This window comes from Protomyctophum parallelum (genome assembly GCF_964188405.1).
Source record: "Protomyctophum parallelum genome assembly, chromosome: 7".
In the NCBI taxonomy this organism is placed as follows: domain Eukaryota; kingdom Metazoa; phylum Chordata; class Actinopteri; order Myctophiformes; family Myctophidae; genus Protomyctophum; species Protomyctophum parallelum.
This window is the reverse complement of record NC_139705.1, coordinates 47,616,550-47,628,651: the sequence shown is the minus strand read 5'-3', so window position 1 is coordinate 47,628,651 and position 12,102 is coordinate 47,616,550.

Genomic DNA, 12,102 nt, shown 5'->3' with positions numbered 1-12,102 from the left:
TTCACTGAGCGCCCACACACACACTCCCACACACATGATTGTATTACTATATTCGTGAGGTCATCAACATTTTAGGAAGGCAATTGTGTGAATGCCATTTTTCAAAAACAATTGGTACTTTTTAACCCCTTCTGACCGGGCACCCATTTTGGTGTTGGCATCATGTTATGCTTTAGCTATTTAAAAATAGCAGATCTACAAGCTCATATCGCGCCACCGAGTGGCGAGATACGAGCTTGTAGGTCTGCTATTTTTGAAAAATCAAAGCGCGACTGACATTTTTAGAATCTGATCTCAGGTCAGAATGGGTTCATCAGAACAGTGTGTGTCCGGCGGAAACCTCGTATGAATCTGGGTTAACCATGAATGGGTTAACCATAAGCCTCAAGTCGAAATTTGCAGATCTACAAGCTCACTCTTGTTGCTCGGCTACTTTTCGGTGCACAACACCAGCGTGTAACGAAGTATAAATCAGGTCTAACTCTAACCCCTATCTCCACATTCTAACCTCTAATTCGAACCATAACCCCCAAACTGTTTTTTTTTTCCTAATTGTAAAGTCTTAACTCTTTTTATTTTACCATAACACAATCATTCCTCTTGAGGACCATTACTCCTGACAAAGTCTCTCTGTCTCGTTGCTGTCCGGAGGAAACCACATTTTTCCATAAATCAGTGCTATTGAACACCCTTTACGTCTGTGTGTTGTTTCGAAAATATTGAACCAATGGAAAGTAGTAAAAAAACACATTAGACATAACTCCACCACCTCTCTCCTTCTCATGCAAGTAACTGACAATATCTAAAGTCACAACACCAACTTTGATGAGGCAGTATTGCATAAAAAAATATAAGGTTTTATTCATTTCCATAAAATTATATTCTTAATTTCCTGAAAAATGAACATGTTGGAGTTATGAGGTTTCCTCCCGACAGCAGAGATATGTCAAAACTGTTCAAAAAGAGGAAAAAGTAGCAGACAAGCTCAAAACACCACGTTTTGAGCTCATAGATCTGCTATTTTGGATGAGTTTGTGACACTGTAGTATGATCAAGTAGGGCATTAGTTTACGATAAAACACAAAGTTAGAATATGGAGATAAGAGGTTTCTGCCTGACGGCACTGAAATTCTACTACACTTGTGGGGACATCTTGCCCACTCAAGTATAGCAAATACAAGAACACTTGCGTGTGTGTGTGCGCACACACACACACACACACACCCTCCCACACACATGTACACTGACTGTGCACCGGCGGCGGCACCAGCACCACCAAGGCCAACTGCCTGCTAGTATTTTTATAATCTTTATCCTCTGACCTGTTGCTCTCCTCCTGGCGCCAGTGGTCTCAGCCCCCCCATACCCCCAGCCCAACACACACAGTCACACACGCACACACATGCCTGGGCTGCCCCTGCCGCGGCTAATTGAGACCAGCTGTTGCAAGGTGCCTTCCCTCGACCCCCTGCACCCCTCGGTTCACCCCACTGCTGCTGCTGCTGCACTTGCCTTTCTGACAGCCACCCCCCTCTCTCTCTCTCTCTCTCTCTCTCTCTCTCACTCACTCTCTACACCAAGTGGTTCTCAAACATTTTCATGTCAAGGCCCCGCCCATCTGAAAATGTTTTGTACCCGGGAGACCCTCAGAAGAGAAGATTTATGTTAAAAAGATAAGTAGCAAAAAGCAGAAGTACAAGCCTATTATGCTGTATTTGGATGGCCAACGAATAAATGGATGAAGTGGTTAACTAGCCTAACTAACCTCAGCTGCGACCCCCCCCCCCCAGCACCCCACACACCAGACCCCTCCCACCTTGCATATGCACACATACTGTACCTCTGACGTTTGTCACTCGCCGTCACTCATTTGTGTTGATTGACAGATGAGTGTGTAGTAGCCTATGTTTAACTTTTTTTCTTCTTAACATGTGTTTGCTCTGATGATCCTCTGGTCTGGTCTGGTTGTCTATCCCAACGGCTTCTCTTTGAACTCACTGGAATTCCTGGATCCACTTGACTTAGAAATGCCCGTCTTCCCCACTTGGAGGGTCGTAGTAGTCCAAACACCCAGAAAGACATCCCACTCCCGCCGCCGCCACCACCAACCACCCCACCCCGAATACGAAGGGGGCTTTATTGGCATGGCGGGGCACATGTTTACAATGCCACAGTAAGTGTGAAATAGCAGCTGTTAAAGATATAGGCCCTCTTAGAATAAATGAATGTCTGCACAGAGTGCTGGGTGACATTTCAACATCTCAATCAAATTGGCAGGTTAAAATACATATATACAAACAAGATAGATAGTGGTAACTTAAAGATGTATTTTAAGTTGGTTTGACCTACAAAGCCAAAGTTGCAGTAACAACGGAAATATGTTTGGCTGGTGAATGGGTTTAATAGTGTTTCAACTGGTCCGCCAATATGTGACGTACAGTATCGGCATATCTGTGATATTACACTATATGTTGTTGAGGCAATTGTTTATCCCTCGCAATTTCTAAGGCTAATTTGACCTTCGGTATACACAAATAAGTTGGTGTGTCCAAAAACGTATTGAGATCAACAAGGTGCACATGATTAGTCTTTTCCTGTCAGCCCAAAATCTTCTCTGTTTTTGCACAATGCTGTACTTCACCCAGCATAGCAGGTATGGGAGAGGATTTCTCTTATTAGTCATGTTTTCAAGGTCGTTTCTGGTGTGTTTGTAATCTGTGGGAACTTCTGGGAAGTACTGTATCATGTCTGATGCCTTGCTACCGTTGACAGGTACAGTAGTTATGTCACATCAACCCTAGCATCCCTATTCTGGGAATCAATGTCATAATAGCCAAACATTCTGTGAAATATAGGCAATCTAGGAGCTCACAAAACATGGGGTTACAGCACGTGCTTGCATTTTCTGCAAAGAGAAAAAAGGAGTCCACTTGAATATTGACCCCATATACTGGCAAGGGTTTCCAAACATTTCAGGCTGAGACCCCAAAAAAGAACCATAATTTGAAACCCCCCCACTCTGACAACCACTTGGAATTGTAGGAATTACATTTTGTTTAACATGTAGTTCGGCTATTTTCCACAATGTTTGCCTCTTTGTTACGTAATATCTGACAATTTAGCCCATTTGGTATTAAGAAGTCTTAAAGGTCATTAAATTGTGACTTTAGAAATGTGCAAAATGTGCCAAACTTTTATTTGGTGACCGCCAGTTTGGAAACCACTGCCCTAGGGGACCCTAAGTACAGGGTTTGAGTGGTCAATAGTTGCAGATGGGCTTTTCCACCTCATGTTGTGTGCAGTCAGTGGGTGACCAGGCTGTCTTGTGTTGGGAGCCAGGTCTGCCTCTCTGCCTGGAGGAGTGGATTTCAAGCCCTGACACAAATGGGCCAGGCAGGGGGGGGACTGTCCCAGGCAGGGGGGACTGTCCCGGGGCGGGGGGGGGGGGGGACTGTCCCGGGCAGGAAGGGGGGGGGGGGGGGGATTGTCCCAGGCAGGGGGGGGGGGAGACTGTCCCGGGCAGGTCCACCATACCGCTCTGTGGATGGAATGCACAGCCAGGACGATGAGGAGGAGGGCTATCCGGATACAGGACAGGAGGACCGACAGGAGAGGAGAGTAAAGAGGAGGAGGGAGACAAGGCATGACTGTCTGTCAGACTCTCTTTTCCAGCTGGTCCGGAGAGGTCAATGTGTGTGTGTGTGTGTGTGTGTGTGTGTGTGTGTGTGTGTGTGTGTGTGTGTGTGTGTGTGTGTGTGTGTGTGTGTGTGTGTGTGTGTGTGTGTGTGTGTGTGTGTGTGTGTGTGTGTGTGTGTGTGTGTGTGTGTGTGTGTGTGTGTGTGTGTGTGTGTGTGTGTGTGTGTGTGTGTCCTGGCCTCTCATTAGGGGGTTAGACGTTTCGGCTCCAGACCCCCATGGCAGAGTCTGCAGCGATCCTGCCACTTTGATGCCAGTGACCCCCGTCCCCCCTACTAGGAGGTTAATGAGCCCTGAGTGGGATCTGCAAAGGCACCGCGTGTGTGTGTGTGTGAGACTACACTTGTGAGGGCCAAAATGTCCCCACAAAGTGTAGTAGAATTGAAGAAATAGACACTGAGGACAATTGTCCTTGGATCGATTGGTCAAACAAGATTTGGGGAGATAGTTAGGTTTACAGTTCTGAAACGATACAGGTTGGGGTTTAGGAGCGGGTTCGATGTTTGGCTGATTTATACTTAGATGCCGGTGTGTCACACACTGGTGAAAAATAAAAAGATCTGCAAGCTCCCACAGATCTGGCTCGAGCGGTCACACAAGGAGCTTGTAGATCTGTTTTTCCCATCAGATCATGCGTCATTTCGTTTTTGAGTGTCCTGAGTGTCAATTGAACTCCGTTCAGTTCCACTTCAGTCTGTCAGAGTTGAATGAACCGCTGCAGGATTTGACAGTTGTTTCCATGTCTTTGCACTCTGCAGCCATGTTTCCACCCGCAGGGTGACCTCGGAGCCCAGGGTCACATAGCTGAGCGGGCAGCGGGCGCTGAGCGCTGAGCCTGTTGCTGCCGGCGGGAAGCCTGCAAGCCTGGACCAGCAGGGGAGGCCCAAACAGGTGCTCCTGCACCCTCGCTGTCTCTGTCTCTCTCTCTATCACTGTGTCTCTGTGTCTCTCTCTCTCTCTCTCTCTCTCTCTCTCTCTCTCTCTCTCTCTCTCTCTCTCTCTCTCTGTGTCTCTCTCTCTGTCTCTGTCTCTCTCTCTCTCTCTCTCTCTCTCTCTCTCTCTCTCTGTCTCTCTCTCTCTCTCTCTCTCTCTCTGTGTCTCTCTCTCTGTCTCTCTCTCTCTCTGTCAGTGGTGGAAAAGGTCTGTTATAGTGAAAACTTGAGTAAAAGTACAAAAGTATTGGCACCAAAATGTACCAAAAGTAGAAAATATAGTCATTTCGGGTCGATGCCGAAAAGAGAGATTTGATGTTTGCCCGGGAACTGAACTATAGTGGAAATAGCAGATCTACAAGTTTGAAGCAGAAGTGGAACAAAATAAAACAATGCTCTGTTACTTAGAGGGGAGACTATCTTATGAAACTATTTACCTTGTATATTTTCTGTGAGAAATATAGTTTATACATCCAAATAGGAATGGTTATCTTGGGATAAACTTTTGAAACGGTTGACAGCAGTGTTCCCTTCGTTTAAAACATCCAATAGCAGCAATTTATCCAAATGTAATTAACTGTCTCTCCTTCTATCTCTCTCTCAATTCAATTTCAGTTCAAAGTGGCTTCATTGGCATGGGAAACATAATGCTTACATTGCTAAAGCATTGAAGCAAAGTGAAATAAAAACAATTTAAACTAAGAAATGTATGTGTACACATAACATTTTTACATAATAAGTAGTAAAGATAACGTAACCACTTAAATTCTCCATATTTAATTAAGGGGACCTATTTTCTATTTTCTTTGAATCGTTTTTCCACTTTCTCTGCTCTCCACACCTGTTGAGGTGTGAGGACTGTTGCTGCGGGAGGCTTATAGGGGGATAAGCTGACATGGGGGTGGGAGTGTGTGTGTGTGTGTGTGTGTGTGTGTGTGTGTGTGTGTGTGTGTGTGTGTGTGTGTGTGTGTGTGTGTGTGTGTGTGTGTGTGTGTGTGTGTGTGTGTGTGTGTGGCGGCAGGGGGGGGGTGAGTGATAATTGCTTTTTTAGTACGTTCTCTATCTTACCCCCCACCTCCCTATTATTTAGTTTAGTTTAGTTTTGTTGTGTTTAGTTTCTTGAGGTGTCACCACAGCTCACTCACTCCGTGTAGCACTGCAGCTTTTAGGACAGAGATGGGGAGAGTAGTGGGTCAACAACCGACAACCGTCCCTCCATGGAGTGTTAGTGTTCAGAGTCAGGCCGCTGATGTTGAACCGCTTCGTTGTCAAGGTGGCGTCAGTGGCCAGGAGGAGTTATTAGTGTGGAAGGAAGTGTCCTTGAGCAAGACTCTGAAGTCCTAACTGCTCCCGATGTGTAGCTCGGTGCCTTGCGTGGTTTCCTCCGCCATCGCTGTATGAATGAATATGTGTGTGAATGGGTGAATCTTATGTAAAGCGCTTTGGATGAAACCCCTATATAAATGCACCATTTACCATTTCATACCTTTTTAATCTCTTGGACCCAGTGGTGGAAAAATTACTTGTATTTGTTTTACTTAACCCATTCTGACCGGGCACCCATTTTGGTGTTAGCATCATGTTATGCTTTATCTATTGAAAAATAGCAGATCTACAAGCTCGTATCGCGCCACCGAGTGGCGCGATACAAGCTTGTAGGTCTGCTATTTTTTGAAAAGTCGAAGGACGATTGACATTTTTAGAATCTGATCTCAGGTCAGAATGGGTTCATCAGACCAGTGTGTGTCCAGTGGAAACCTCGTATGAATCTGATCTCAGGTCAGAATGGGTATAAGTACCAGAGACTCGGTGGAGACTGAGAGACTCTACCGGTCGTCAAATCTCCATGAATTCAAGGCTTCATGGGGTGTGTGATTGATAGAAAATAATACATTTTTGGGGCGAACTACTCAATGAACATTTCAATCAATAAACATGATATCATGTAAACATGCCCGGATTTAGCTATATAAGCTCATATCTATCTGTAGTTCTACATACATTACACATGACAAAACAGAGAGAACATGCAGCTTACTGCCTAAAAACTATAACTACCATGCCTATTTTAAGCCAAATTAAAAACCCACATTCATATGTTTTTTTGAATACAGGTTTTAAATTTTTACTACATTGTGTGGTATTGCAAACAAAGAAAACCAGAGTACTTCTTCCACTGCTGACCTGTGTGTGTGTGTGTGGAATGGTGACCTCTGACCTCACAGGAACAGCGTAGTGACAGAAGGTCTGTAACGGTGACTCCTATCTGGCTGTGATACCTGCTGGAGGACCCTGGGGAGAGGATGCTCCTATAAGCCCCCCGTCTGTCTGTTATCTGCTCTCCAGGTTGTCCAAATCCACATTGACCCAGCTGGTTGTGTGTGTGTGTGTGTGTGTGTGTGTGTGTGTGTCTGTGTGACTGTGTGACTGTGTGTGCGTGTGCGTGCGTGTGCGTGTGGTATAGCCCCAAGACCTAAACCTAACCTCCAAATGTCTAGACCTAACCTGAATCTTTTCATATAATTGTATGCCTATAACTCCCCCAAATCTATTCTAACCATAAAAACATCCGTCTCTGTTGTGAGGACCACAATGTCCTTTTTCACAAATTGTACTATAGGCCCACTTGTGGACATTTGTGTGACAAACGCCACGTGTCCGCGTTGTTGTTGTTGTTTCTCCATGAATATCGTGTGTCCGAGTGAGACGGTGAGATCGATCTGTCTTTGCCACTGACCATGTTGATTCCCTGCTGGGCAGATTGAGAGAGAGAGATAGAGAGAGAGAGGGGTCAGTAGAGCAAGGATAGAGTATAGGTAAACTACTGCTCACCGCAGTTCTCTAAAAGCCCTGCTGTTATTGGCCAGTAGTCGAACAGCCACAGAGCTTGGTTGAAAACGCAGAGGTGAAGTCAGTGACGTATCACGGCCAGAAAGCACAGGCGTGCCGTGAACATCACTTTCCGCATACTCCCGCGGGATATGACATGGCCACCTGAACCCACGCACAAAGTTGTGCGCTCCATGGGCACAAAAAACATTTGCATTGATTGTGGGTGTGGAATTCTCTCAAAATGTGATACAAGTGCACACACACACAGACACACAATGTACGTGTGCTAGGCTGGCTGATGCTATCATGTCACAACATGAATGGTATATAAAAGGCATGGACTAGCAGACTGAGACCAGGGGTGTTGTATCTTGAGGACCGCACGCAACGGCGTGAGAGAGTTTACACAAGGCAAGAGTGCACTGCTGCAGGTGAAGACCTGGACAGACGCGTTAGGACACGGTGATGATATCATTATAGAAAGACAGGTGCTGTGTCCGCAATCACTCCCCTCACGAGTGCACTATATATAGTGACGAAGCCTTTGATCTCATGGCCACCGAACTGCCACATGACATCACAACATTGGAGCGGGCCCCTCAAAAAGCCAGTGTTGATCTGGCATGTTTTAATTGAGCGACGTCATGAATGGCGGACCGTGTAGTGTCTGAAATGTGGTTGTAAATTTTTTTCCCGATGACTTCACTATAGTCTCCTATACAGAACTCCCCTATATAGTGGGTATACGGAGTAATGAGAGAGAGAGTGAGTGATTTTGGACACAGCCAGCCAGGGAGTACGAAATGCTTACACAAAGAATAGATTATATACGTGTCTGCGACATGATGTCGTGAGCTTGTAGATCTGCTTGTTTTCCAGGACTATATAAATAAAGCAGGAGACTGTTGCGTATAAGTCGTTCCCTCTCCTGCTGCTCTGCTGCAGAAAAACAACATAAGACGCAGGTGTGGTGTCACCGTGTCAGAGGTGTGACGACGGCCCGTCTGACACACGGGCAGCTGAGCTGAGGATCACCTGTGTACTCCAACACCTCTCTTTCTTCTCGTCCTCCCTTTCATCCCCCGTTACTGCTCTGTCCGTCGTCCTCTTGTTGTCATTCTGTCGTTCTCTCCCTCTCTTTCTCTCTCCCCTTTTACCACAGGTATGCAGGTAATTTTCCCCCCAGGGGGCGGTGGGTGGGTGGGTGGGTGGTTCGGTGCAAGCAGAGAGGTGCAAGCCTGCAAGGTGCACTTTTGTTCCCCCTGTCAGGGCCTGTATGGGCCTGGAGGGGCCGCCGCCATGCAGGGACGGAGCGGGACAACCGCTATTGTCCCGACGCATTCCAGACGGTGCGGGAGGATCCAGGGCGGAGGCGAGGCGGCGGTGGGGTGGGGAGTTAGTTAGAGCAGGGTTCACAAACCTTCTCAGCTCCACACCCAAAAAGAGATGTTTTGGTGCGTTCTCCGCGGGGTCCCAAACTTATAAAGAAGATACGTTAGAAGATGGACATTTGCTGAAAAGAGATGATCTGTGAGCTAGACGTAAGAGGTTTTGTGTGGAGGTGGGGGAAAGTGTGCATCAAGTAGTCGATCCCGGTCAACTAAGTACTAGTTTAGGAACTATAGAGTTTATTTAAGTGGCTACGTCCTAAATTTCAGAATATATGGAAAACAGCTGATCTACAGGAAAAGTTGAGAATTTCATTTTAGAATATGTTTTGAAAATGTTTAGATTTCTTTATTTTTCAAGATTCCTTTTTTTTTTATTATGTACTTTTTTTAAAACGTTTTCTCGTGACCCTCATGGGTTAGAGGAGTTGTTGTTATTGTTGACGGCAGAAGATCAGCCTTTGAGTTGGGAGACCAGGAGTGTGTGTGTGTGTGTGTGTGTGTGTGTGTGTGTGTGTGTGTGTGTGTGTGTGCGTGCGTGCGTGCGTGCACATACCCGTGCCCCTATACAGCAGTGAAGTGGCACAGATTGCCTCCCCTCCACTCTGTCCCCCGGGGGACGTGGAGGGGAAGGCAACATGCACCTGCCTGAAACCCACACCACCTCAGGGCCAGACGCCTATCTGCCCCATGCATCTCCTCTGCTTTTCGCTGCGTGCGTGTGTGCATGTGCCACTCAGCGGTGTCCCCTTACACACCGACTCTGATTCCTGTTCTGTTGTCAGAGAGGTGGAGGTGGGGGGGGGTGGTTGGGGGTCCTGTAAGGTTGTTGTAGGGTCTACGACCTCCTAAACCCTTTGTCATCTCAAGGACCCCTATTAGGCCACGGGCCGTTTTTTTTTTTTTCGTTTTTGTTTTGTTTTGAATCTCTGGGACGTACTTGTCACTGAGAATCACTAAAATCTCTTTTTTTAACTCTGAGAGAGAGTGTACAGATGGAACCAAATGGAGTTTTACGGACCACAAAAAGGCCAATTTATGCTTTGAACGTTGGCAGGTGTCGACCAACGCGTCAAAATGGCAAAAAGGTGTGTGTGTGTGTGTGTGTGTGTGTGTGTGTGTGTGTGTGTGTGTGTGTGTGTGTGTGTGTGTGTGTGTGTGTGTGTGTGTGTGTGTGTGTGTGTGTGTGTGTGTGTGTGTGTGTGTGTGTGTGTGTGTGTCGGGAAGAATCGGTATGTGCAGATACTCCAAATCAAATGATCGGAATTGGATCGGGAGCAAAAAAACGTGATCGGGATATCCTAATTGAGATCATTTAAAAGAAAACACACAAATCTTCTCTTCTGGGTGTTGCTGGCATTTCAGAGGGGGGGGGGGGGGTCCTCGGTCAAATACACGTTCTTGACATGAAAAGATGTTAACCCTTATGGGTCTGTCACCGCATGCAAAAGTACAAACGGCCCTTACGGGTCCATTTGGTTCCATTTGTACACCCTCTGGGTTAAATGAACACAGGGCTTTTACAGTGGAATGTCCACATGACACATGGCGGAGCGTGGACGGACAAGACGGAACGCGGAGAACGACCGTAAATCAACGTGTACGGACATTTTGTCCTGACCTCCCCCCCCCCCCCCCCCCCCCCCCCCCCTCTCTCTGCCTCACATTTTTTTCTATAATCACATAATCTACAACATAACAGACGGGCCGGAGTTGAAAAGCAACACATTGTCACGATCCGTGACGTTTTCTGTTGTGCTTTTGTTTTGTAGTATATTTCCTCTGTTGCTTTTGTTACCTGTGTTGTCTCACCACCTGTGATTATTTAGTTTTCTCCACCTGTGTTCTGTTGGTCTCTTAGCCTATCACTGTCTTGATTTTGAGTTTTGTTCACCTGTGCCCTGTTTTCCCTGTGTGTATTTTAGCCCTGTTTTTTTTAGTTCCTTGTCAGTTCATTGTTTGATGTCAAGTGTGATGTTGCTTGTTCCGGACTTTGGTGAATAAGGCCTGACTCCACACCTTCACAACAGATTGATGTATAGCTGATGCATGAGACTTGTTTACTCGTAAATGCATTTCCAATGGGAGTCACATGGTTTGACACAACCTTTTTGTTGTATGAGGGGGAGGGGGAGGGGGGGGGGGGGGGCAGTCGAAACACAGCCGAAAGCCGTACAACAAGAATGTTGTGTCAAACCATGTGACTTCCATTGGAAATGCATTGGGGCGGCCATGACACTTACCCTTTGTTTACATCTAGCATGCATCAATGTTGTATGCTAGATCCAAGCCTGAAACCTCCTGCATTTTGACTTCTCTGCCTCTGCGCTTCCCTGTCCTGCATTTGGGTGCTATACCTTCTTGATTCACACCGTGACACACATCTGACGGGGCGGCCATAGCTGAGTGGTTAGTGAGCCAGAGCCCCCCTGGTTGTCGCAGGTACGATTCAGAAAACTGTCAGGATGTAGAAGACATTTTTAGAATCTGATCTCAGGTCAGAATTGAATTGCTCCCCGAGCGCCGCACAATATAGCTGCTCACTGCTCCTAGTTGTTATAGACAAATCCACGAAGGGGTGCCCTGGGCGCAGCCGTTACTGAGGTGTACCATCAAGCGCAGCTTTACACCTCAGCACTGATTAGCTACACCTGGCCTACTACATGGATTAGTCTATATAGGATGGGTAAAATGCAGAAATACTGATTTCACGTATGTGCAACGAATATACAGTGGCAAAGATTCCCCCAAGGAAGGAGTGGTATAATAATAAGCCAGTGGTTTTCCAAACTGGGCTTCAGGACAAGCAGAGGCAAAGTTTTTTTTTAAATTAGCCAATCCACATGCTCACAATATAGTTGGGCTATTTGTGAAAATAACCAAACTAAAAGTTATTTTCACAACAACATTTATCTGTGGAACCGAGTCAAACTAAATGTAATGCTCATCTCCTACAACCCCATTCCCAAGTGCTTGCCAGGGCGGAGGGTCCTCAGTTCAAATAGGATTATTCATTTATTTGTTTTGTTTTTTAATTGACGGTGGACCCCATAATAAGCCATCACTCATATTGCATGATTGATTGAATCATTGCTCATCCTCTCACATGGTGATCACATTATTGATTAATTGATTCATTCACATGATTGATTGATTGCTCATCCTCTCACATGGTGATCACATTATTGATTCATTCACATGATTGATTGATTGATTGATTGCTCATCCTCTCACATGGTGATCACATTAGCCAG